This window comes from Schistocerca cancellata, chromosome 4, assembly GCF_023864275.1.
Source record: "Schistocerca cancellata isolate TAMUIC-IGC-003103 chromosome 4, iqSchCanc2.1, whole genome shotgun sequence".
NCBI classification, from domain to species: domain Eukaryota; kingdom Metazoa; phylum Arthropoda; class Insecta; order Orthoptera; family Acrididae; genus Schistocerca; species Schistocerca cancellata.
The window spans coordinates 194,022,642-194,049,913 of NC_064629.1; positions in this window are offsets into that span (position 1 = coordinate 194,022,642).

Sequence of the window (27,272 nt, forward strand, 5' to 3'; positions counted from 1 at the left end):
CTTCCTGGACAGCCCTCGTGTATTCTCGTACAAGGGGAGACACTTTTCTTGAAAGTCGCTCTCCCGGTGTCGTCAAATAAATACGATATTGCAGTGATTCTGAATTACAGTGTAATGTTCCTTTCGACATGCGTGTATTTTTAAATTTTCAGTTAAAATTCAATTAAAATATTTCCCCTCTACGGGAATATACGTAATGAATGTATGTGCGCAGGTTGTAGACACATGGTTGACGACATATGGAAGTTTCGGTCTGGCGGGGGAGCGAGGTTCAAATGGCTCTGAGCACTATGGGACTTAATATCTGAGGTCATCAGTCTCTAGACATAGAACTACTTAAACCTAACAAACCTAAGGACATCACATACATCCATGCCCGGGGCAGGATTCCAACCTGCGACCGTAGCAGCAGCGGGGTTCCGGACAGAAGCGCCTAGAACCGCTCGGCCACAGCTGGGGAGCGTGCTCGGATTGCTTACTAGTAAGGTGACAGCTCGCGATAAGCGGAAAATCCGGGTTCGAGTTCGACACAAATTTTCATTTTCGTCATAACATTCAACAGTTGATGGTTGTCCATATTCACATCTGCAAATACATTTCATATATACAAAAACAGTAGCTATACCTGCCTAATGTAGCAACGCCTGTGTTATATAGCGCGTTTAAGAAAAATATCACATATTCCTATGAAGTAGTATTAGTCAAAACCAGAAGCAAAGTTTGTATAATTATGTATCATTGTTGTTGTTGTTGTGGTCTTCAGTCCAAAGTCTGGTTTAATGCAGCTCTCCATGCTACTCTATCCTGTGCAAGCCTTTTCATCTCCAAGTAACTACTACAACGTACATCCTTCTGAATTTGCTTCGTGTATTCATCTCTTGGTCTCCCTCTACGATTTTTACCCTCCACTCCTCCCTCCAATACTAAATTGGTAAGCCCTCGATACCTCAGAACGTGTCCTACCAACCGATTCCTTCTTCTAGTCAAGTTGTGCCACAAATTCCTCTTCCCCTAATTCTATTCAGTACCTCCTCATTAGTTACGTGATCTACCCACCCAATCTTCAGCATTCTTCTGTAGCACCACATTTCAAAAGCTTCTATTCTCTTCTTGTCTAAACTGTTAATCGTCCACCTTACACTTCCGTACATGGCTACACTCCATTCAAATACTTTCAGAAAAGGCTTCCTGACACTTAAATCCATACTCGATGTTAGCAAGTTTTTCTTCTTCAGAAACGCTTTCCTTGCCTAAAGGTTTTTGTTTCTTCTCCCCAGATTTTAATTCCTACTCCAATTTTTTTTTCCTTTGACTGCTTGCTCAGTATACAGATTGGATAACATCGAGGATAGGCTACAACTCTGTTTCACTCCCTTCCCAACCGCTGCTTCCCTTGCGCGCCCTTCGACTCTTATAACTGCCATCTGGTATCTTTGCAAATTGTAAATAGCCTTTCACTCCCTGTGTTTGACTCCTGCCACCTTCAGAATTTTAAAAGGAGTACGCCAGTCAACATTGTCACAAGCTTTCTCTAAGTCTACAAATGCTATAAATGAAGGTTTATCTTTCCTTAACCTGTCTTCTAAGATAAGTCGTAGGGTCAGTATTACTTTGCGTGTTCCACTTTTTCCATTCATCTGCAAAGAATTCGTGTTAGTGTTTTGCAACCGCGAATTATTAATATGACATTTTGGTAACTGTCACACCTGTCAGCATCTGCTTTCTTTGGAATTGGAACTGTTACATTCTTCTTGAAGTCTGAGGGTATTTCGCCTATCCTGTTCAACATATGGAAAAGTTTTGTGGTGGCTGGCTCTCCCAGGGCTATCAGTTATTCTAACGGAATGTTGACAACTCTCGGGGCCTTGTTTCGACTTAGGTCTTTTAGTGCTGTGTCAAACTTTTCACGAAGTATCATATCTACCTTCTCATCTCCATCTATGTCCTCTTCCATTTCCATAATGTTGCCCTGAAGTACATCTCCCTTGTATAGACCCTCTACATGCTCCTTCCACCTTTCCTCTTTCTCTTCTTTACTTAGGACTTCATACAAGTAATTCTCTTTTTCCCGAAAGGTCTCTTTAATTTTCCTGTAGGCAATATCTATCTTACCTCATGTGATATATGCCTCTACATCCTTACATTTGTCCTCTAGCCATCCCTGTTTAGCCTTTTTGCACTTCCTGTCGATCTCGTTTTTGAGACGTTTGTATTCCTTTCTGCCTGCTTCATTTACTGCATTTTTGTATTTTCTCCTTTCATCAATTAAATTCAATATCTCTTCTGTTACCCACGGATTTCTATTAGCCATCGTCTTTTTACCTACTTGATCCCCTGCTGCCTTCACTATTTCATCTCTCAAAGCTACCCATTCTTCTTCTACTGTTTTCCTTCCCCCCATTCTTGTGAATCGTTCCCTAATGCTCTCCCTGAAACTCACTACAACCTCTGGTTCTGTTAGTTTATCCAGGTCTCATCTCCTTAAATTCCCATCTTTTTGCAGTATCTTCAGTTGCAGTCTACAGTTTATAACCAATAAATTGTGGTCAGAATCCACATCTCCTCCTGGAATCGTCTTACAATTTAAAACCTGGTTCCTAAATCTCTGTCTTACTATTATATAATCTCTCTGAAACCTTCAAGTGTCTCCAGGCCTATTCCACGTATACAACCTTCACTCATGGTTCTTAAACCAAGTGTTAGTTATAATTAAGTTATGCTCTATGCAAAATTCTACCAGGCAGCTGCCTCTGTCATTCCCCCCCAGTCCATATTCACCTACTACTTTTCCGGCTGTCGAATTTCAGTCCCTCATGACTATTAAATTTTCGTCTCCGTTAACTATTTGAATAATTTCTTTTATTACATCATACATTTCTTCAATCTCTTCATCATCTGCGGAGCTAGTTGGCATATAAACTTGCACTACCATGGTAGGCTTGGGCTTCGTGTCTATTTTGACTACAATAATGCCTTCACTATGCTGTTCATAGTAGCTTATCTACGTTGCTATTGTTTTTATTCATTATTAAGCCTAGTCCTTCATTACCCATATTTGATTTTGTATTTATAAACCTGTATTCACCTGACCAGAAGTCTTGTTCCTTATATGACCGAACTTCACTAATTCCTACTATATCTAACTTTAACCTATCCATTTCCCTTTTCAAATTTTCTAACTTACCTGCCCGATTAAGGGATCTGACATTCCACTCTCCGATCCGTAGAACGCCAGTTTTGTTTTTCCTGATAACGACGTCCTCTTGGGTAGTCCCTACCCGGAGATCCGAATGGGGGACTATTTTACCTCCAGAATATTTTACACAAGAGGACACCATCATCATTTAACCATCCAGTAAAGCTGCATGGCCTCGGGAAGAGCTGTAGCTGTAGTTCCCCCTTGCTTTCAGCTGTTCGCAGTACCAGCACAGCTATGCTTCTTTTGGTTGATGTTGCATTGTCAGTTTAATCATCGAGACTATTGCCCCTGAAACTACTGAAAAGGCTGTTGCCCATCTTCAGGAACCACGCGTTTGTTCTGATCTCTCTACAGATACCCCTCCGTTCTGGTTGCACCTATGGTACGGCTATCTGTATCGCCGAGGCACCAAGTCTCCCCACCAATGGTTCTCGGGGAGGGGGGGGGGGATTATACGAGGGTTGTTTTTTAAGTAAGGGCCGTTCGCGCGTATAGTCCCGTAGTTCGCGCGGACGCCGCAACAAGACACCGCGCCACTTGCCGGCATCCTTCCCGTTCACACTGATGCAAATTGCAGCTCTGTAGCTGACGTGTACGCATCGCTGTGCTACTTTAGAATGTTTACGATTATTGAATCGCCCGCCGCGTGTGAGATACGGTCAGTGATACGTTTTTTGACCGCGAGAAGCCTATCAGCTGCAGAAATTCATCGTCAGTTAACAGAAGTTTATGGCTTGAATGCAGTGAGTGAAGGTAAAGTGCGTCAGTGGGTTAGAGAGTTTAAAAATGGCGTCAAAACGTCCGTGACGAAGAACGCTCAGGCTGGCCCTCTGTGATCACTGATGATTTGGTGGCTGCAGTCGAAACAAAGATTCGTGAGGACAGAAGATTCACAATTTCCACTCATTCTTTAGAATTTCCACAAATTTGTACAAAATTGAGTCTGAATACCTAAACTTTAAGAAACTGTGTTCTCGGTGGGTACCCAGACTCCTCACAGAGGACCACAAAGGGAAGAGATTTGCCACTTCATTGGACTTTTTGATTCGTTATGAGGAAGAAGGGGATGACATGTTGAGTCAAATTGTCACTGGAGATGAAACATGGGTATCCCATATCACTCCCGAAAGCAAGCGACAATCGATGGAATGGCGACACAACCTCACCCGTCAAGGTCAAAGCCAAAGAGACGCTGTCAAAGTGCAAGATTGTGTTCTGGGACCGGTGTGGTGTTTTGCTAGTGGACTTTATGCCACGAGGAATGACAATCAACTCAGATGCCTGCTGTGTAACTCTAAAGAAGCTCCGCAGAGCAATTCAAAACAAAAGGCGCGGCATGCTGACAAAAGGAGTTTAACCTCACCCGTCAAGGTCAAAGCCAAAGAGACGCTGTCAAAGTTCAAGATTATGGCAACTGTGTTCTGGGACCGGCGCGGTGTTTTGCTAGTGGACTTTATGCCACGAGGAACGACAATCAACTCAGATGCCTGCTGTGTAACTCTAAAGAAGCTCCGCAAAGCAATTCAAAACAGAAGGCGCGGCATGCTGACAAAAGGAGTTTTGCTCCTGCACGATAACGCTAGGCCTCACGCCTCTCAAAAGACTCGGGATTTGATTGATTCTTTTGGCTGGGAAGTTTTGGACCATGCACCATACAGCCCCGACCTTGCTCCTAGGGATTTTCACCTTTTCCGGTACCTGAAACACCATCTTGGCGGGCAGCGCTTCAATGACGACGATGAAGTGAAAGCGGCCGTGAACTCTTGGCTGTCGGAGCAGGCGGCCGAATTCTTTGAAGAGGGAATTAAAAACTTAGTTGTACGGTATGACAAGTGCTTAAATAAACAAGGAAACTATGTAGAAAAATAGGTAAAAGTGTGTAGAATCAGAAAATAAAAGCTTTTTACAAAAGTATTTGTATCTCTTTAAAAAAATAAAAATGGCCCTTACTTAAAAAACAACCCTCGTATATACGGAAACGATATCGTATGAAATATGGACTTCTGCAACATAATTGCTGAAGATGCATAGTTCACATCCTGAATTTTATTTACAGATTAGGCAGGATTTACAAGAGATGGCATAATAAATTACCACAGTTCGCAAGTGCGGGCAGATACGAATCCTTGAACACTCATGAAGGTGACGCATCAGGATCGTTTCAGCATCAGTGAATGGGCAAGAATTGTCGGAGACAGATTCATAGGGCCATATGACTTACTAAACAGGTGCTGTGTATCACCAATTTCTGTGCTATGAATTACAAGCTCTATTAGAGAACGTTACGCTTACAGAAAAGCAATGACTGTGGTTTGTACACGATGGGGCACCACCTGGTTTTTTGTAGTTCGTGCGACAGTGCCTCACGCAACTTTTCATGGGCTGTGGACTGGTAAAGGAGGTCTGGTAACGTGGTCTTCCCTTTCATCTGATCTCAATCCGTTGAATTTCCGGCTATTGGGACATTTAAAGGCACTGGTGTATGCCCAACCCATCGAAAATGCTCAACGTTACAGAAGCGTCTGACCAATGATGCACGTAATCCCAATGTAACCAGGTGTATTTGAAAGAGTGCGTTATGCACTACTGTGGGATGTGTCAGGGTGCTTGATGGATGTAGCACTGCTTAAAATGTCTACTTCTACGCAACAGAGAGATGAAAATGAGAGGACAAATTGGCCTATATCTCAACAGTATTCGATTCCGGACGCCAAAAAACGGCGACTTTTCATCTAGATTCGACCATTCCTAAGTACTGTAAAAATATGTCACACTTTTTTAAGCACGCTGTCATTGATAAGCCAAAACATTATGACCACTGCTGACCGCTTCGTTGGATGCCACCAGATGTCACTGCGGGCACGTGACGCAGTAAGAAAAGTATGTAAGCGGAGCAGACACGGATGGGGGATCACACTGGTTAAGATATAGGCTGCAAAGGGGAAATGCATTGAGATAAGAGACTTTGACAAGAGGCAGGTTATTATTACGCAGAGCCTGTGAACGAGTATCTCGAAAACGGCGAAGCTGGTCGAATATTCACGTGCTACTGTCGTGAGCATCTATGGAACGAGGGAGAAGGACAGTGAAACTATCACTAAGCGCTAAATGGTTCGACATCCACGACCCTTCACGTGACGTGGTGTTCGAAGGCTTGTGCGGTCTGTAAAGTAGGACAGATGGTGATCTGTAGTATCTCTGCTGAAAGAGCACAATGCTAGTAAACGCTCAAGTGTTTCGGAGTACACCGTTCATCGTAGATTGTTGAACATGGTGCTCTGCAGCACATCACCCTTACGTACCCACATTTTGACTCGACGACATCGTCAGCTACGATTGCAGTGAGCAGGGGATCATCGGGATTCGACCGTCGATCAATGGAAACGTGTCGGCTCTTCAAGAGAATCACATTCTTGCTAGAGTAGGTCGATGGTCGCCGCCACAAACGTCGTCATCGAGGTGAACGGCGGGCCACGGACGCAGGCTGGTAGGAGAAGTATTATGCTAGGGAGACGTTCTCCTGCGCTTGCATGGAACCTGTGGTAGTAACCGAAGACAAGCTGATAACTGCGAACCACCTGCATCCTTTCATAGTGATGCCTTCCCCGATGGCGATGTCATCTTTCAGCGGTATAATTGTCCGTGTCTCGGAGCCCGACCCGTGCTACAGTGGTTTGAGGAGCATTATAGTGAACTCAAGTTGATGTCTCGACCACTAAATTCGCCTGATGTAAATCCTATGGAATCCATCTGGGTCGCTACCGGGCGCCATGAACGCATACGCAAATCAGCGACCCGTTATTTACGCGAATTACACGACCTAAGAGTAGACGTCTAACACCGCATACCTGCACAAAAATAATAACAAACTATCAGATCAGTGATATATTTCGTTCCAAAGACGGACAAACAACCTACTAAGCAAGTGGTTCATGAGTGTATATAAGGTAGCAACGTCATTGGAAATATATATTGTATATCACAGAACACAACATTCCATTAGAACTACTGACAGCCTTGGGAGAGCCAGTCCTGACAAAACTCTACCATCTGGTGAGCAAGATGTATGAAACAGGCGAAATACCCTCAGACTTCAAGAAGAATATAATAATTACAATCCCAAAGAAAGCAGGTGTTAACAGATGTGAAAATTACCGAACTATCAGTTTAATAAGTCACAGCTGCAAAATACTAACGCGAATTCTTTACAGACGAATGGAAAAACTGGTAGAAGCCGACCTCGGGGAAGATCAGTTTGGATTCCGTAGAAATGTTGGAACACGTGAGGCAATACTGACCCTTCGACTTATCTTAGAAGAAAGATTAAGGAAAGGCAAACCTACGTTTCTAGCATTTGTAGACTTAGAGAAAGCTTTTGACAATGTTGACTGGAATGCTCTCTTTGAAATTCTGAAGGTAGCAGGGGTAAAATACAGGGAGCGAAAGTCTATTTACAATTTGTACAGAAAGCAGATGGCAGTTATAAGAGTGGAGGGACATGAAAGGAAAGCAGTGGTTGGGAAGGGAGTGAGACAGGGTTGTATCCTCTCCCCGATGCTATTCAATCTGTATATTGAGCAAGCAGTAAAGGAAACAAAAGAAAAGTTCGGAGTTGGTATTCAAATCCATGGAGAAGAAATAAAAACTTTGAGGTTCGCCGATGACATTGTAATTCTGTCAAAGACAGCAAAGGACTTGGAAGAGCAGTTGAACGGAATGGATAGTGTCTTGAAAGGAGGGTATAAGATGAACATCAACAAAAGCAAAACGAGGATAATGGAATGTAGTCGAATTAAGTCGAGTGATGCTGCGGGAATTAGATAAGGAAATGAGACACTTAAAGTAGTAAAGGAGTTTTGCTATTTGGGGAGCAAAATAACTGATGATGGTCGAAGTAGAGAAGATATAAAATGTAGACTGGCAATGGCACGGAAAGCGTTTCTGAAGAAGAGAAATTTGTTAACATCGAGTATTGATATAAGTGTCAAGACGTCGTTTCTGAAAGTATTTGTATGGAGTGTAGCCATGTATGGAAGTGAAACATGGGCGATAAATAGTTTAGACAAGAAGAGAATAGAAGCTTTCGAAATGTGGTGCTACAGAAGAAAGAAGAAGATTAGATGGATAGATCATATAACTATGGAGGAGGTATTGAATAGAATTGGGGAGAAGAGGAGTTTGTGGCGCAACTTGACTAGAAGGAGGGATCGATTGGTAGGTCATGTCCTGAGGCATCAAGGGATCACCAATTTAGTACTGGAGGGCAGCATGGAGGGTAAAAATCGTAGAGGGAGACCAAGAGATGAATACACTAAGCAGATTCAGAAGGATGTAGGCAGCAGTAGGTACTGGGAGATGAAGAGGCTTGCACAGGATAAAGTAGCATGGAGAGCTGCATCAAACCAGTCTCAGGACTGAAGACCGCAACAACAACAACATCACAGAACAACATAAAAGATTTACCACAGGGAAAAATTACAGAAAATTTTGCCACAACTTCCTGCCAGTCGCTCTTTCTCACCACGATAGCCCACAAAACATACGAAACATTCCATCTCAGTTTGAATTTGCAGAAGACACATAATCCAGAATATTTGGATCAAGACGTTATTATGAAGAATAAAGGCTTTAGTTGCTAATGATGGACATTACTTTTATTATTGTATAATTTTCTTGTTCTATATCACTTAAGGCAAGAACTGTTATTTTTCCTATTTACGAATTCCTTATCCAAAGGGACAAGGTCATAAAAATTAATATATAGAAAGGTACACTCTCTTACAAAAAAAGTGAAGTACCCAGAAGGGAGGGGGAAACGAATTGAAACTTTACGAATATCTGATGCAATTTCTGTCATTACAAAATCGAGTCAAATTTACGAAGAGCTTGGCAGTATGAGCCCACTTATCAGTGTGACGTTGCACCTGCCCTAGTCTGGATGCACGCAATGACTCGAATGTGAAGGGTGTCATAAAGTTGTTGTTTCGTCTCCTAGAGAGAGCTGGCCCACGACTGTCGTAACTGGTCCTTGATGTCTTGGATATTGACACTGGGACGGAGATGATGCCCTAGCTGGCCACATGTGTTCTACTGGGGACAGACCTGGAGATGTTGCTGGCCACAAATGTACCTCAACATCACGCAAACAGTTCATAAAGAAACGTGCCATGTGTGGACGAGTGTTGTCCTGGTGAAAAATGGCATCATGATGGTGCCGCATGAAAGGTAACACATGAGGACACAGGAAGTCCGTGACTTACCGTTGTGCCTTCAGAGTTCTCTCGGCCGCTACCTGTCGTGACCTAAAGTCATGCCAGATGGCTTCTCACACCGTGGCGCCAGCAGTAAAACACCGGCGTGCCTCAGCGAAACATTGGAAAAATGGGACCTTCCCCAGGTCTCCGCCATCCTCACAAAATGGTTCAAATGGCTCTGAGCACTATGGGACTCAACATCTTAGGTCATAAGTCCCCTAGAACTTAGAACTACTGAAACCTAACTAACCTAAGGACATCACACACACCCATGCCCGAGGCAGGATTCGAACCTGCGACCGTAGCAGTCCCGCGGTTCCGGACTGCAGCGCCAGAACCGCTAGACCACCGCGGCCGGCTGCCATCCTCACAGCCGATGGTCATCTGTGGTAGTTCAGAAGCGCGATTCATCACTAAACATAGTTCGACGCCATTTACCGGCAGTCCACGATTCCCACGCCACTATTCCGAACGCAGCGTGTTAACGCCAGCCTACGCATAGGCCAGTAATACCCTACTCCAGCTCCTGCTAGTCTCCAACCAGTGGTTTGGAATGAAACAGAATGTTGTAGGAAGCCCATTAGTTGTTCGCGTATGGCACGTGGAGATGTGAAAGGGGTGCAATGTGCTTGGCGCACAGTGTGGCAATCCTGCCTTCCCGTGGTCACGAGTGGTCCATCGGAACCATAATAACGAGTTTGCCTGCCCTCACGTTTCCATAGAAACCAATATAGATTCACTGTCACGTCAATGAGGTGACAAAAATCACGGGATAGCGATATGCACGTACGACGCAGATGGCGGTAAGATTGCGTACACAAGGCACAAAAGAGCATTCCATTGGAGGAGCTTAATTACCTCGAAGGAAACGGTCTATTGACACACGGTCAACATGGGTTTAGAAAACGTCGTTCCTGTGAAACACAACTATCTCTTTATTCACATGAAGTGCTCAGTGCTATTGATAAGGGATTTCAGATCGATTCCCTATTCCTGGATTTCCGGAAGGCTTTTGACACTGTATCACACAAGCGGCTTGTAGTGAAATTGCGTGCTTATGGAATATCGTCACAGTTATGTGACTGGATTTGCGATTTTCTGTCAGAGAGGTCACAGTTAGTAGTAATCGACGGAAAGTCACCGAGTAAAACAGAAGTGATTTCAGGCGTTCCACAAGGTAGTGTTATAGGCCCTTTGTTGTTCCTTATCTATATAAACGATTTTGGAGACAATCTGAGCAACCGCCTCCGGTTGTTTGCAGATGACTATGTCGTCTATCGACTAATAAAGCCATCAAAAGATCAAAACAAACTGCAAAACGATTTAGAAAAAAATATCTGAATGGTGCGAAAAGTGGCAGTTGACCCTAAATAACGAGAAGTGTAAGGTCATCCACATGAGTGCTAAAAGGAACTTGTTAAACTTCGGTTACACGATAAATCAGTCTAATCTAAATACCTAGGTATTACAATTACGAGCAAGTTAAATTCGAAAGATCACATAGAAAATGTTGTGGCGAAGGCTAACCAAATACTGCGTTTTATTGGCAGGACACTTAGAAAATGTAACAGATCTGCTAAGGAGACTGCCTACACTGCGCTTGTCCGTCCTCATTTAGAATACTGCTGCGCGGTGTGGGATCCTTACCAGATAGAACTGCCGGAGTACATCGAAAAAGTTCAAAGAAAGGCAGCACGTTTTGTATTATCGCGAAATACGGGAAAGAGTGTCACAGAAATGATACAGGATTTGGGCTGCAAATCATTAAAAGAAAGGCGTTTTTCGTTGCGACGGAATCTTCTCACGATCTCACGAAATTCCAATCACCAACTTTCTCTTCCGAATGCGAAAATATTTTGTTGACACCGACCTACATAGGGCGGAACGATGACCACGATGAAATAAGGGAAATCAGAGCTCGTACGGAAAGATATAGGTGTTCATTATTTCCGCGCGCTATACGAGATTGGAATAATGGAGAATTGTTAAGGAGGTGGTTCGATGAACCCTCTGTCAGGCACTTAAATGTGATTTTCAGAGTATCCACGTAGATGTAGATGTAGATTTGTACTCAGGTGAGTCATGTGAAAACGTTTCCGAAGTGATTATGAACGCACAACGGGAATTAACAGACTGAACGCGGAATGGTAGTTGGGAGACGCATGTGACAGTTCATTTCAGAAATCGTTAAGAAATTCAGTATTTCGATATCCACAGACTCAAGAGTGTGCCGAGAATACCAAATTTCAGGCATTACTTCTCATACGGACAACACAGTGGCCGACTGTTGTCACTTACCGATCGAGAGCAGCGGCGTCTGCATAGAGTTGTCACTGCTAAGAGACGAGCAACACTGCGTGAAATAACGACAGAAATGAGTATGGGACGTAAGCATGTCATTCTCAATGGAGAGAAGTCTTCCGAAGTAAGAGTGATTTCAGGTGTGCCGCAGGGGAGTGTCATAGGACCGTTGCTATTCACAATATACATAAATGACCTGGTGGATGACATAGGAAGTTCACTGAGGCTTTTTGAAGATGATGCTGTGGTGTATCGAGAGGTTGTAACAATGGAAAATTGTACTGAAATGCAGGAGGATCTGCAGCGAATTGACGCATGGTGCAGGGAATGGCAATTGAATCTCAATGTAGACAAGTGTAATGTGCTGCGAATACACAGAAAGATAGATCCTTTATCATTTAGCTACAAAATAGCAGTTCAGCAACTGGAAGCAGTTAATACTATAAATTATCTGGGAGTACGCAATAGGAGTGATTTAAAATGGAATGATCATATAATGTTGATCGTCGGTAAAGCAGATGCCAGACTGAGATTCATTGAAAGAATCCTAAGGAAATGCAATCCGAAAACAGAGGAAGTAGGTTACAGTATACTTGTTCGTCCACTGCTTGAATATTGCTCGCCAGTGTGGGATCCGTACCAGATAGGGTTGATAGAAGAGATAGAGAAGATCCAACGGAGAGCAGCGCGCTTCGTTACAGGATCATTTAGTAATCGCGAAAGCGTTACGGAGATGATAGATAAACTCCAGTGGAAGACTCTGCAGGAGAGACGCTCAGTAGCTCGGTACGGGCTTTTGTCATAGTTTCGAGAACATACCTTCACCGAAGAGTCAAGCAGTATATTGCTCCCTCCTACGTATGTCTCGCGAAGAGACCATGAGGATAAAATCAGAGAGATTAGAGCCCACACAGAGGCATACCGACAATCCTTCTTTCCACGAACAATACGAGACTGGAATAGAAGGGAGAACCGATAGAGGTACTCAAGGTACCCTCCGCCACACACCGTCAGGTGGCTTGCGGAGTATGGATGTAGATGTAGATGTAGATGTAGACGAACGTATCCGTTAGGACAGTGCGTCGAAATTTGGCGTTAATCGGCTATGGCAGCAGACGACCGACGCGAGTTCATCTACATCTACATTTTACTCCGCAAGCCACCTAACGGTGTGTGGCGGAGGGCACTTTACGTGCCACTGTCATTACCTCCCTTTCCTGTTCCAGTCGCGAATGGTTTGCGGGAAGAACGACTGCCGCAAACCCTCCGTGCGCGCTCGAATCTCTCTAATTTTACATTCGTGATCTCCTCGGGAGGTATAAGTAGGGGGAAGCAATATATTCGATACCTCATCCAGAAACTCACCCTCTCGAAACCTGGACAGCAAGGTACACCGCGATGCAGAGCGCCTCTCTTGCAGAGTCTGCCACTTAAGTTTGCTAAACATCTCCGTAACGCTATAACGCTTACCAAATAACCCTGTGACGTAACGCGCCGCTCTTCTTTGGATCTTCTCTATCTCCTCCGTCAACCCGATCTGGTACGGATACCACACTGATGAGCAATACTCAAGTATAGGTCGAACGAGTGTTTTATAAGCCACCTCCTTTGTTAATGGACTACATTTTCTAAGGACTCTCCCAATGTATCTCAACCTGGTACCCGCCGTACCAACAATTAATTTTGTATGATCATTCCACTTCAAATCGTTCTTCACGCGTACTCCCAGATATTTTACAGAAGTAACTGCTACCAGTGTTTGTTCCGCTATCATATAATCATACAATAAAGGATCCTTCTTTCTATGTATTCGCAATACATTACATTTGTCTATGTTAACAGCACGATATCGCCTGCAGTGCCTCTTCTGCGCTCGTGACCTTGTCGGTTGGACCCTAGACGACTGGAAAACCGTTACCTGGTCAGATGATCCCGATTTCAGTTGGTAAGAGTTGATGGAGGGTTCGAGTGTGGCGCAGACCCCACGAAGCCATGAGCCCAGGTTGTCAACATGGCTCTGTGCAGCCTGGTGGTGGCTTCATAACGATGTGGGCTGTATTTACGTGGAATCGACTGCGTCCTCTGGTCCAACTGAACCGATCATTGACTGGAAATGGTTATGTTCGGCTACTTGGAGACCATTTACTACCATTCATAGAGTTCATGTTCTCCAATGACGATGGAATTTTTATGGATGGCAATCCGCCATGTCATCCGACCACGATTGTTCCCGACTGGTTTGAAGAACGTTCTGGACAATTCGAGCTAATGATTTGGCCACTCATATCGGCATAATCGAGAGGGACCCACAAGGTCAGCCGAGAGCGCTAATGCGCTGCTTCCTGGACTCGGATAGGCGCGCCGGCCCCAGATCGAATCTGCTCGCCGGGGCCGGTGTGCCGGCCAGCCTGGATGTGGTTATTAGGCGATTTTCCACATCCCTCTGGGTGAATACTGGGCTGGTCCCCACGTCCCGCCTCAGTTACACGACTCACAGACATTTGAAACACATCCGCACCTTCCATTATTTACACTAGCCGCAGACAGATGGGGTACTCTGATTCCATCCCAGGGGGTACGGGGTGGCGGCAGAAAGGGCATCCGGCCACCCCTTCATACTAACATGCCAAATCCGATTTAACCACGCCAACCCAAGGCACAATGCGAGACAAAGGTGCAAACGATAGCGATAGAATCGACATAATCGAGAGGCAAGTTCGCGCAAAAAATCCTGTACTGGCAATACTTTCGCAGTTATGGACGGTTATAGAGTCAGCATGCTTCAGTATTTCTGCAGGGGACTTTTAACGACTTGTTGAATCAATGTCAAGTCGACATGCAGCACTGCACCAGGCAGGAGGTCGACACGATATGAAGAGCTATCCCATGACTTTTGTCACCTCACTATACCTACGTAGTGCATGGGCCCTAAATGAATCAGTTAAAATTACTGAATTAATTCGTTGAAATTAACGTACAAATTGAAATTTACAAGTTTCTGATGACTGTAGAGTAGTTGAGGGAAAGGACATGTAGGAAACACTGACAAGAGGATGGGACAGGATAATAGAACATGTTTTAAGACATCGTATTCTAGTTTACATGGTACTAAAAGGAGCCTTTGAGGATAAAAATTATAGTGGAAGACAGAGATTGAGATATTTCCAATAACTGTTCTATAAAATTTCGGGAGAACTGCCCGGTGTCTCCAACTTCCTGCCACAATATTTTTGCACAGTCTTCTGCCGATCTTCAGGTGATAACTGTTGAAAATGCACTGTCCTCATGTATTTAAAATGCGCCGACATATGCATTATGTATTCAGTTTGCGTTGCGCATGCGCCACTTGACCGCATGTCTGTGACCTGCGACTTGCGCCCTCCGCGATGAAAGCTCTCGGCATCGATACCAATTCGTTTGTTTTCTCATTACAAAATCACAGAACGACGCCGGCTAAGCAGATCACCAAGTTTTTCTATAACAGGATTCCATGCAGAATTTAACTGGAAATCTCTATCTTGATCGATAAGGGACACAGACCGTCGTATTTCTACTGATTCATTGATGTAGGAGCTCTAAAAGTTTGACGCATGCGCCACCAGTTTTGTTTAATTGTATTTCATCAAATGACCAGTGGAAATACAACGTTAGGTGATAGCGGACTTATTAGCTTCAGAGAGGCGAGATTGTTGTTGTTGTGGTCTTCAGTCCTGAGACTGGTTTGATGCAGCTCTCCATGCTACTCTATCCTGTGAAAGCTTCTTCATCTCCCAGTACCTACTGCAACCTACATCCTTCTGAATCTGCTTAGTGTATTCATCTCTTGGTCTCCCTCTACGATTTTTACCCTCCACGCTGCCCTCCAATATTAAATTGGTGATCCCTTGATGCCTCAGAACATGTCCTACCAACCGATCCCTTCTTCTGGTCAAGTTGTGCCACAAACTTCTCTTCTCCCCAATCCTATTCAATACTTCCTCATTAGTTATGTGATCTACCCATCTAATCTTCAGCATTCTTCTGTAGCACCACATTTCGAAAGCTTCTATTCTCTTCTTGCCCAAACTATTTACCGTCCATGTTTCACTTCCATACATGGCTACACTCCATACAAATAGTTTCAGATATGACTTCCTGACATTTAAATCTATACTCGATGTTAACAAATTTCTCTTCTTCAGAAACGCTTTCCTTGCCATTGCCAGTCTACATTTTATATCCTCTCTACTTCGACCATCATCAGTTATTTTGCTCCCCAAATAACAAAACTCCTTTACTACTTTAAGTGTCTCATTTCCTAATCTAATTCCCTCAGCATCACCCGACTTAATTCGACTACATTCCATTATCCTCGTTTTGCTTTTGTTGATGTTCATCTTATATCCTCCTTTCAAGACACTGTCCATTCCGTTCAACTGCTCTTCCAGGTCCTTTGCTGTCTCTGACAGAATTACAATGTCATCGGCAAACCTCAAGGTTTTTATTTCTTCTCCATGGATTTTAATACCGACTCCGAATTTATCTTTTGTTTCCTTTACTGCTTGCTCAATATACAGATTGAATAACATCGGGGAGAGGCTACAACCCTGTCTCACTCCCTTCCTAACCACTGCTTCCTTTTCATGTCCCTCGACTCTTATAACTGCTATCTGGTTTCTGTACAAATTGTAAATAGCCTTTCGCCCCGTATATTTTACCCCTGCCACCTTTAGAATTTGAAAGAGAGTATTCCAGTCAACATTGTCAAAAGCTTTCTCTAAGTCTACAAATGCTAGAAACGTAGGTTTGCCTTTCCTTAATCTTTCTTCTAAGATAAGTCGTAAGGTCAATATTGCCTCACGTGTTCCAGTATTTCTACGGAATCCAAACTGATCTTCCCCGAGGTCGGCTTCTACTAGTTTTTCCATTCGTCTGTAAAGAATTCGTGTTAGTATTTTGCAGCTGTGGCTTATTAAACTGATTGTTCGGTAATTTTCACATCTGTCAACACCTGCTTTCTTTGGGATTGTAATTATTATATTCTTCTTGAAGTCTGAGGGTATTTCGCCTGTTTCATACATCTTGCTCACCAGATGGTAGAGTTTTGTCAGGACTGGCTCTCCAAAGGCCGTCAGTAGTTCCAATGGAATGTTGTCTACTCCGGGGGCCTTGTTTCGACTCAGGTCTTTCAGTGCTCTGTCAAACTCTTCACGCAATATCGTATCTCCCATTTCAACTTCATCTACATCCTCTTCCATTTCCATAATATTGTCCTCAAGTACATCGCCCTTGTATAGACCCTCTATATACTCCTGAGTATGCCACTGATATTCTACAATGCCATCCTGCACAGCGTGTGCCGTTTGCTCTATAAAATTTGCACATTCAAATGGAATCCTGCAAACACCTGACTTGCACAGCCCCGAGTCGTCTTTGACAGAGACCAAAAGTGTCGAAATTTTTGAAGGAGTACGAAAGATTACATTCCCAGTATATAGTAGATAAGCAGTCGTTTTGAAGGTGTCATCCTCTTCTCTGTTCCGTCGTTTGTACTTATGCGACGCTTTCTGTACTTGCTGAGACGAATATCCATTGTTCAGGAACATTCAGAAACAGTTTGCGGGTGTTCCAGTTCCGTTTGCAGACTATTGGCATCTGAGATGGTATGGGCTCGGTGGATTAAGGTCCTCAGAAAACCCAGGTTAGCGCTATTCTGAGGTGAAGAGATTGGCACAGGAACGAATGTCATGGGGTTCGCGTCAAACCAATCAGAAGACCCATGGACAAAAGACCTTTTTAGAGACGAAGCTCTATCTCAGCTCGAGGATAAGGAAAGTAAACGCCCTAGAATAAGGAACCATCCCAGCGTTATCCTCAAGCGATTTATGGAAACAACTCGAGGCGCCTCTCCTCAAACAACTGTTGAGGAAAATTCTCTATCTCAGCTCAAGGATAAGGAAAGTGAACGCCCTAGAATAAGGAACCATCCCAGCGTTCTCCTCAAGTGATTTACGGAAACAACTCGAGGCGCCTATCCTCAAACAACTGTCGAGGAAAATTCTTAACACATTAGGCCAACATTGCAGTGCTCAGTGGAGTTTGTCGATCCCAGCAAGCGAATACTTATCGTACGCTAACGAACTGAGAAAGAGAGCTTTTTCTCCCTCTCCGCGAAGGCAAAATTCGCCCTCTGAGCAATACGAATGATGTAATGCTATGTGCTACATGACATTCTAAAATCTACCGAAATAGTTGTTATTATGAATATTAATGCTGTTTGTATGAAATTTCAGGTCCGGGGAGGGGGGGGGGGGGTGTCTGGTAGGACCTCGAAGAACTGTGGCTGAGCAAGGTGGAGAAGTGACAAGACACTCTATTCGTATTCAGAAGGACAACTGTTCAAAACCACATACGACAATCCAGATTGAGCTTTTATGATGTTTCCTTACTTCAGTTAGGGCATGTGCTAGGATGGCTGTAGAAAGAAGAACATGGTTTATTTTATTCCCCAAGATGAGCTTATGCTTCTTCTCTAAAGATCTCAATCACACGGAACGCTAAACACTAACCAACTTTCCTTCCTTTGTAAGAACTATTGAACCAAATTTATCGCGGACCGCGTTCATCCAAGCGACCACTGTGCGATCATCCTTCGCTGTGGTCTTAGTGCACGATGGAGCCCTCGCTAGCTTCATCTAATTGAACATAAACATACGAATGGGTATACATGAAGTGCAGTAAAAGTCATACGAACAGATCTTTTCTTCCATTGTAAGCTGCCCTGTTGGCATTCTCGAAGGAACAGGAGAGTTGCACTTAACGATGGACATGCGTAAGTCACGGACGACGTAGACGCATGTTCAAAAAATGGCTCTGAGCACTATGGGACTTAACTTATAAGGTCATCAGTCCCCTAGAACTTAGAACTATTTAAACCTAACTAAACTAAGGACAGCACATACATCCATGCCCGAGGCAGGATTCGACCCTGCGACAGTAGCGCCTAGTAACGCTCGTCCACCCCGGCCGGCAGACGCACGTTCATGAGTAGCCTCCATGTGTGGTGATGCAGCGTGTCGCCATCGCGGACCTTACCTCTTAACTGATTCTTCCGTTGCGTCATGGTAGAAGAACTTCATAATCATAAATGAAAAGCACAATGTAGTGTTTTTCATTTATACTAGGGTGTCCTGAAAAGTAATGCCTCAAAATTTTTAATGTGGAAACTCTTAAAGCTTTTTAAATAAAACAAACGTTATTAACATTCTAAGTCTTTATTCTTCATTTCTTCATATTTGCAGCCCTCTGCCACCAGCGGGCTCCGAATTGTAGCGTGTAACATGGCGGCGTGTAACGTAACTACACTACTGGCCATTAAAATTGCTACACCACGAAGATGACGTGCTACAGACGCGAAATTTAACCGACAGGAGGAAGATGAGGTGATATGCAAATGATTAGCTTTTCAGAGCATGCACACAAGGTTGGCGCCAGTAGCGACACCTACAACGTGCTGACATGAGGAAAGTTTCCAACCGGTTTTTTATACACAAACAGCAGTTGACCGCCGTTGCCTGGTGAAACGTTGTTGTGATGCCTCGTGTAAGGAGGAGAAATGCGTACCATCACGTTTCCTGGATCCAATGACTGTTAGCAGAATATGGAATCGGTGGGTTCAGGAGGGTAATACGGAACGCCGAGCTGGATCCAAACGGCTTCGTATCACTAGCAGTCGAGATGACAGGCATCTTATCCGCATGGCTGTAACGGATCGTGCAGCCACGTCTCGATCCGTGAGTCAACAGATGGGCACGTCTGCAAGACAACAACCATCTGCACGAACAGTTCGACGACGTTTGCAGCAGCGTGGACTATCAGCTCGGAGACCATGGCTGCGGTTACCTTTGACGCTGCATCACAGACAGGAGCGCCTGCGAGGGTGTACTCAACGACGAACCTGGGTGCACGAATGGCAAAACGTCATTTTTTCGGATGAATCCAGGTTCTGTTTACAGCATCATGATGGTCGCATCCGTGTTTGGTGACATCGCAGCGAACGCACATTGGAAATGTGTGTTCGTCATCCCCATATTGGCGTATCACCCGGCGTGATGGTATGGGGTGCCATTGGTTACACGTCTCGGTCACCTCTTGTTCGCATTGACGGCACTTTGAACAGTGGACGTTACATTTCAGATGTGTTACGACCCGTGGCTCTACCCTTCATTCGATCCCTGCGAAACCGTACATTTCCGCAGGATAATGGACGACCGCATGTTGCAGGTCCTTACGGGCCTTTCTGGATACAGAAAATGTTCGACTGTTGCCCTGACCAGCACATTCTCCAGATCTCTCACCAATTGAAAACGTCTGGTCAATGGTGGCCGAGCAACTGGCTCGTCACAATACGCCAGTCACTACTCTCGATGAACTATGGTATCGTGTGGAAGCTGCATGGGCAACTGTACCTGTACACGCCATCCGAGCTCTGTTTGACTCAATGCCCAGGCGTATCAATGCCGTTATTACTGCCAGATGTGATGATGATGTTTGGTTTGTGGGGCGCTCAACTGCGTGGTTATCAGCGCCCGTACAATTACCCAGTCTTTGCTCAGTCCAATTTCGCCACTTTCCTGGATGATGATGAAATGATGAGGACAACACAAACACCCAGTCATCTCGAGGCGGGTGAAAATCCCTGACCCCGCCGGGAATCGAACCCGGGACCCCGTGCTCGGGAAGCGAGAACGCTACCGCGAGACCACGAGCGGCGGACGCTGCCAGATGTGGTTGTTATGGGTACTGATTTCTCAGGATCTATGCACCCAAATTGCGTGAAAATGTTATCACATGTCAGTTCTATTATAATATATTTGTCCAATGAATACCCGTTTATCATCTGCATTTCTTCTTGGTGTAGCAATTTTAATGGCCAGTAGTGTATGTTTGTGTGTGAGAAACAGCCTGCGGTAATAGAGTTTCGAATTCGAAGAGTTCGTCCACACATGGAGTACCTTCTCCTTCACCACGACGATGCCAGGCGACACACGAGCGCTGCGGCAACTGCAACAATACGATAACTTGGGTTCAATCTCATCGATCAACCTCCATAGAGTCCCGACTTGGCCCTATCTCATTTTCACCTGTTTCCAAAACTTAGTGAACACCTTCGAGTCCTTTACTTTGATAGTGATAAAATGGTGCGAGAAGAGGTGAGGTAATGACTCCGTCAACAAAGTCACATATTCTTGAGTTACGGTATCAACAAACTAATCTCTCGTTGGGAGAAATGTGTTCGTCGCTAGGGTGACTATGTTGAGAAATAAATATGTAGACTTGAAGAACTAATATGTAGTCTGTTTTATTTTAAAAAAAACCTTTAAGAGTTAAAATGTAAAAAATTGGATGCATTACCTTTCAGCACGCCCTGTGGTTATCATTGTTGTGATCAGTCGTCAGCTGTTTCATACTTCTTCATCTATTCGATATAGGAGTATAGAAGGTTAGAGTTAAACCACCAGACGGTATTGAGGGACTGGGACGGAAGAAAAAACTGAAGGAGAATCAAAAAATAATGTATCTCTTTTTGTACGTGACTTATTTGTACTAAAAAATTGAGAAGGTATTCTGATACCATAGAAATATGCTACTCGCCTCATCACTGCAAAAAATTTTCAAATGAGAAAATAAATATTTTGTTAAGAACGAGCGATAGCAACGCATACGCTGGTTCTAAGGGACAATAAGGAAGTTTTTGTTTCAGGTGCCATTAATGTAAAGGCACTACCTTTTATTTGTGATAATACAAGTACAGAAATACAGCAGTAATGTGTTCACGAGCAGAACTAGCTATGCCGGCCGAGGTGGCCGAGCGGTTCTAGGAGCTCCAGTCCGGAACCGCGCTGCTGTTTTGGTCGCAGGTTCGAATCCTACCTCGGGCATGGATGTGTGTGATGTCCTTAGATTTAAGTAGTTCTAAGTCTAGGGGACTGATGACTTGAACCAGAACTAGCTATTACTGTAGAAATTTCAGTTGATGAGAATGACTAGGAAAATCAAACCCGTAATGTTCGGATACGGCATTATTACTGACCTGCTTGACTCGGTCACGTCGTTTAAATGTGTGTGCGTCAAATTGCAAAGCAATATGAAATGGAATGAGATGTGAGGATTCTGGTAGGAAAGGTGAATGTTCCACTGCGATTTATTGGCAGAGTTCTAGGAAAGTGTGGTTCATTTGTAAAGAAGACGCCAGTGTGACCTATTCTTGAGTCCTGCTGGAGTGTTTGGGATCCGTACCACGTCGGATTAAAGGAAGAAATCGGGCAATTAATTGGCAGGCTGCTACATTTGTTACTGGTAGGTTTGAACAACACCCAAGTGTTGCGAGATGCTACGGGAACCCAAATGGGAATCCCTGGAGGGAGGGCAACGTTCTTTTCGAGGAACACTATTGAGAAAATGTAGAGAACCGGCATTTGAAGCTGACTGCAGAACGATTCTGTTGCCTGCAACACACATTGCGCGTAAGGACCAGGAAAATAAGACACGAGAAATTAAGGCTCATACGGAGACATATAGATCGTCGGTCTTCCCTCGTTCTGTTTACGAGTGGAACAGAAAAGGAAATGACTAGTAGTGGTACGGGTTACTCTCCGCCACGTGTCGTCAGGGAACAATAAAATTGAATTCAGAAAAACATCTCTCAGAATTGATATCTATTTATTACACAACTCCATTCTATGCATCAGATGTTGCGAAGTTTACAGCAGGACTCGCTATATTGCTGAGTAAGAAATTGCAACATCGACAACATGTCTTTCTGTTTTGTAGCTGATAAACATGGCTGGTCTTTCAGATGAAGTACGTCATGGCATAAGTCAGTCATTGACTTTCTATTTTTTTGTATATGTTTACATGTCTCCAGTCTTCTGTATCCGAGTAAGAAGTCTTTTTAGCTGTTGGAGATAGATGACTGTGAGACACTTATCATACTGCATTTGGAGATCGTACACACTGGCACTGACAACGTTTCAGCGGGATCTTTAAAATCAAAGAAGTGTGTTGCTTGCAGTGGAATTACATGCAATGGGATAATAGCTCTTGCGGACTCAACTATTTTATCTAAATCTTGCAAACAAAGGCCTTGCCTACCTCTCTTTGTTTCTCTAAAATTGCAAGATCTCCGTCGCAGCTCAAAAGGCTTCGAGTACTCACCAGACTCTTGTGTATAATCTCTTCGAAACATCACAGACGAAATGGAGGCGACCTTGACGCACGGCACTTGGAACTTCAGAGAATAGCACTGCTCCGCACAAAGACTATTCACCATATAGTAATGAATATTTGAAATATTTTCTCCATGATTTTGCACTAGGAACAAGTCTAGGGACATGCAACCGAGTAACGAGAATACATTAGCAATGAAAACTAGTTTTGTGAAAAAATGGCCCTTCCACTCTTCAGCTGTCCATGAGCTGTTAAAAACAGCTAACCCAGCTTTCGCCTGCAGTGATTTAGAGAAACGTCACAAAATATAAATTAGGGCAGCAGGACGAGGTTTCAACCATACTCTTCCCAAATGCGAAGCGAGCGTCTTGAATACTTCGCAGTTTTGCTTTTGAGAGAAATTGCAACTGAACTTATAATTTAGGGTGCTCCTAATGGCTTTACCCAATAAAACAAGTATGTAGATTTGCTTACATGACACATAACTAAACAAACAAAAAATCGTTGGTTTCTCGTCATTTAAGTTTAGATACCTAGTTTAGATACCTTTCCTTCGTTTCATTGTTACATAACAGCGTAAGTGCTCGCCTCCCAACATATCGATGGAGTGACGAGAAACGAAAGGCACGCAAGAAAAGGAAACCACATTTCTCATGATATTACTTACGCGTCCCTTGTGGCTTTTGCTTCGTTAAAATAATTACGATTTCCTGCTGGTCAATAAATAGCTCGATATTTCCGGTCCCTGCCATCTCACGGTAGGCACTACACTGTTCATCCATAGTTCTGAGAATTTCGATGTACTTCAGCTGTGTGTAGCCAGAAGTTAAGTAGGTTACAGAGTTCTGTTCTGCATGTGACTTAGTCCAAACAATGGGAGCATATCGCAGGATACCTTTGCTTCCGATACAAAACAAGGAACACGCGTTTATAATACGCGGATATTCACTGTGCTTGACGTATGATAACCATATCTGTATATGTAGCCATCAAAACCAGCAAGAAGCTGCACTGCTGCCTGTGCGTTCGATGCAACAGATTTCACTTCACGCTCTGTTTCGTGTTCCGATGGACGACTGATGTAGGTTCCGCTCGTTTCTATCCTTTCTTGTCTCTGAAATAAGCATGTAATACGTGAAATTGCGAGCCTCAGAACTTCCATAGACATTCTTAAGAGTTTATGGTGCAGTTCCTGTATTCATCTCATTCTTCAGCAACAGTAATTCACAATTTTCATCATCTGCTTTCGTTTCCTTCGTGGCCAGTGGAGTGGGCACATTGCAAACAGAGGACTGTGGTAAACGCGCTACTCCTATTTTTGTTTTATTAATATTGTTAGTGACTGTTAGTATTACGACGATACTGTGTAATGTGTTAAAATTGGCGCTAACAGCAGTTAACGTCATTGTTGACTCCCTATTGTTGGCCGCCTGATCTCTGGCATTAGAGTAAAACTTTACAGTATATATTCCCTTTTTAAAGTAAAATAAATGAAACAATGATTTACCAAATTAAGTAAATCCTTATATAATATAAGCGACTAGCATGAAAAGTGCCATTGCATTCTGCCTCAATATTAATAAGAAAAAACATGTCGGTGCATGTGAGCATTAAGAAAAACTGAGCCGCGCGTGGTTAGCCGAGTGGATTTAGGCGCTGCAGTCATGGACTGTGTGGCTGGTCCTGGCAGAGGTTCGAGTCCTCCCTCGGGCATGGATGGGTGTGTGTGTGTTTGTGTAATTTAAGTTAAGTAATGTGTAAGCTTAGGGACTGATGACCTTAGCAGTTAAGTCCCATAAGATTTCACACACATTTGAACATTTTTGAACAAAAACTGAGGTTTTGTGGAATTAGCGATACAGCCAAGAAATGCCTTGCATCATACTGAACAAAAACAATGTAAAAAGTTATGCTATGTAATGGTACAGCTTTGGATAGGTGTATTTTTAAAAGGAGCATATTAATAACAAAGTTGGTAATGTGACTACCTGTTTCACCAGTATCCACCTCGTGTATAATTTGTTAGGATGAGAGTATCAGTTCTCAACTTTTACAGGGTAATAATCGAAATAGCTACCAATGGGGCTACGGTCTAAATAACAACTATTTATTGACTTGAGTCTTTAACACTTTCAGCAGTAACATCAACCAAACATTGCATTTTGGCACGATGATGATTTTCTATATCAATCAGATTTCATTACTTATAAATATTCAGTGTCACAGCACATACGTCAGCCTACACCAGATGGTGGCGAATAGGGAAGTGTTGTTACTTGTCGATAACAGGTTTTGACCACAACCCACTTAAACAATGCAGCAAATATTATTTCTATCTTGTTATCCTGGTTTAACGATATAAAACGTAGTTTACCGTGCATATGATTCTAAAGTAACAAATTATAAAAATTAATATTTAAATTTGTTTTGTGCTTTGCTAAAACTAGGCTAATACTATTAGGTTACAAATTTAACATGGTTAAATACACTCTAAGGGAAAAAACACACACCATGAAGGAATTCAGAATGGACATAAACCTGTAGATGTGACATACATACACAGACAAACAAATGATTACAATTCAGAAAAACTGGATCATTTGTTCAAGAGAAAGAGCTGCACAAATTGAGCAAGTCAATATGCTTTGGTCCACCTCTGGCTATTATACAAGCAGTCATTCGACTTGGCATTGATTGACAGAGTTTTTGGATGTCACCTGAGCGATATCAGCCAAATTCCGTACGACTGGTACTTTAGATTGTCAAAGTCCCGAGATGGTTGGAGAGCCCCACTCATAATGCTCCAAATGTTCGCGATTGGGGGAGAGGGTGGGGGGGGGGGAATGTCTGGCGACCTTGCTGCCCAAGGTAGGGTTTGGCAAGCATAAAGACAAGCAGCAGAAACTTTCGCTGTGTGTGGGTGTGCATTTTCTTGCTGAAACATAAGCCCAGAATAGCTTGCCAAAATGAGCAACAAAATGGGACGTAGAATATCGTCAACATGCTGCTGTGCTATAAGGGTGTCGCAAATGGCACCCTAGACCATCACTCCTGGATGTCAGGTCATATGACAGGCGACAGTCAGGTTGGTATCCCACCACTGTCTGGGGCATCTTCAAATGCGTTTTCTAAATGAAATCTGATTAAGTGGAGTAAAATTGTTTTCAGTGTTGAGTCCTGTTTTGAAATGAGCCACAATGATCCAACACACCAGTTGGACAGAATTTGGCACAATATCCCATAGGAGGACATCCAAAAACTTTGCCAAGCCAAATGACTGCTTGCATAAGGGCTAGAGGCAGACCAACGCATTACTGATTTGCTAAATTTGTTAAGCTCTTTCTCTTGAGTAAATCATCCAATCTGAAACTGCTATCATCTGTTTGAGTAAATAAAATGGGGCTACCAGTTCACATTTTATGTGCACCCCAATTTTCTATCTACAGTCAACTTAGTTCCAAGTCAGTTAAAAGCACGCCATTTTTAAAAATAAAACAGAACAAAGTTATAAATTTTAACTGAACATAAAATAAATAAAAAATATGGAAATCATAAATTTTAACTGAATATGAATATAAATGAAAAACTTAATCATAATTTTTTTACAGAAATTAAAACACTGTACATGAAAAGAGAATTCAAATAGTTTGAGATTAATTTTTTCAAAATAAACTCATTCTTCTCTTTTATTTTTTCATTTTTATTTTTTTCAGTTTTTCATTTTTTTTTACTTTCTTATTGTTCGTGATCCCATTTTCTATCTACAGTCAGCTGAATTCCAAATCAAATTAGGCACACCATTTTTATTTTAACAAAAATATAATAAAATCTGAGTTTCATAAACAAAATAAATAAAAAACATTATAAAAATATAAATTTTAACCCAATATAAACAAAAATTATAATCTGGATATGAAAATGAATGCAAATCAGTTACTTATAAATTTTTTACTGAGTTAAAAGGCTCACACATGTAAAGAATATTTAATATAATACATATGATTCGAAAACCTAATGCTGAAAATACAGATACTATTCATGACATGAATAAAAAATTTGATCCTATTGATTTACCAGTTTATGATGTTATTTTATATAATTCAAGTGCTTTGTATTATCATAACAATCCAAATGAACTGAAGTCAAGTAAAAGGAAATGTAAATAAATATTTGATAAAGAAGCTGTCAAAGTTCATTTTCCAAAAAAGTTACTAGTAGATTTAGATTCAGATCCAAGTTCAGATGAAAAAATTGGCCAGGGTTCTACAGAAAAACCAATCTAATATATTTAGATGCGTGTTATCCATCAG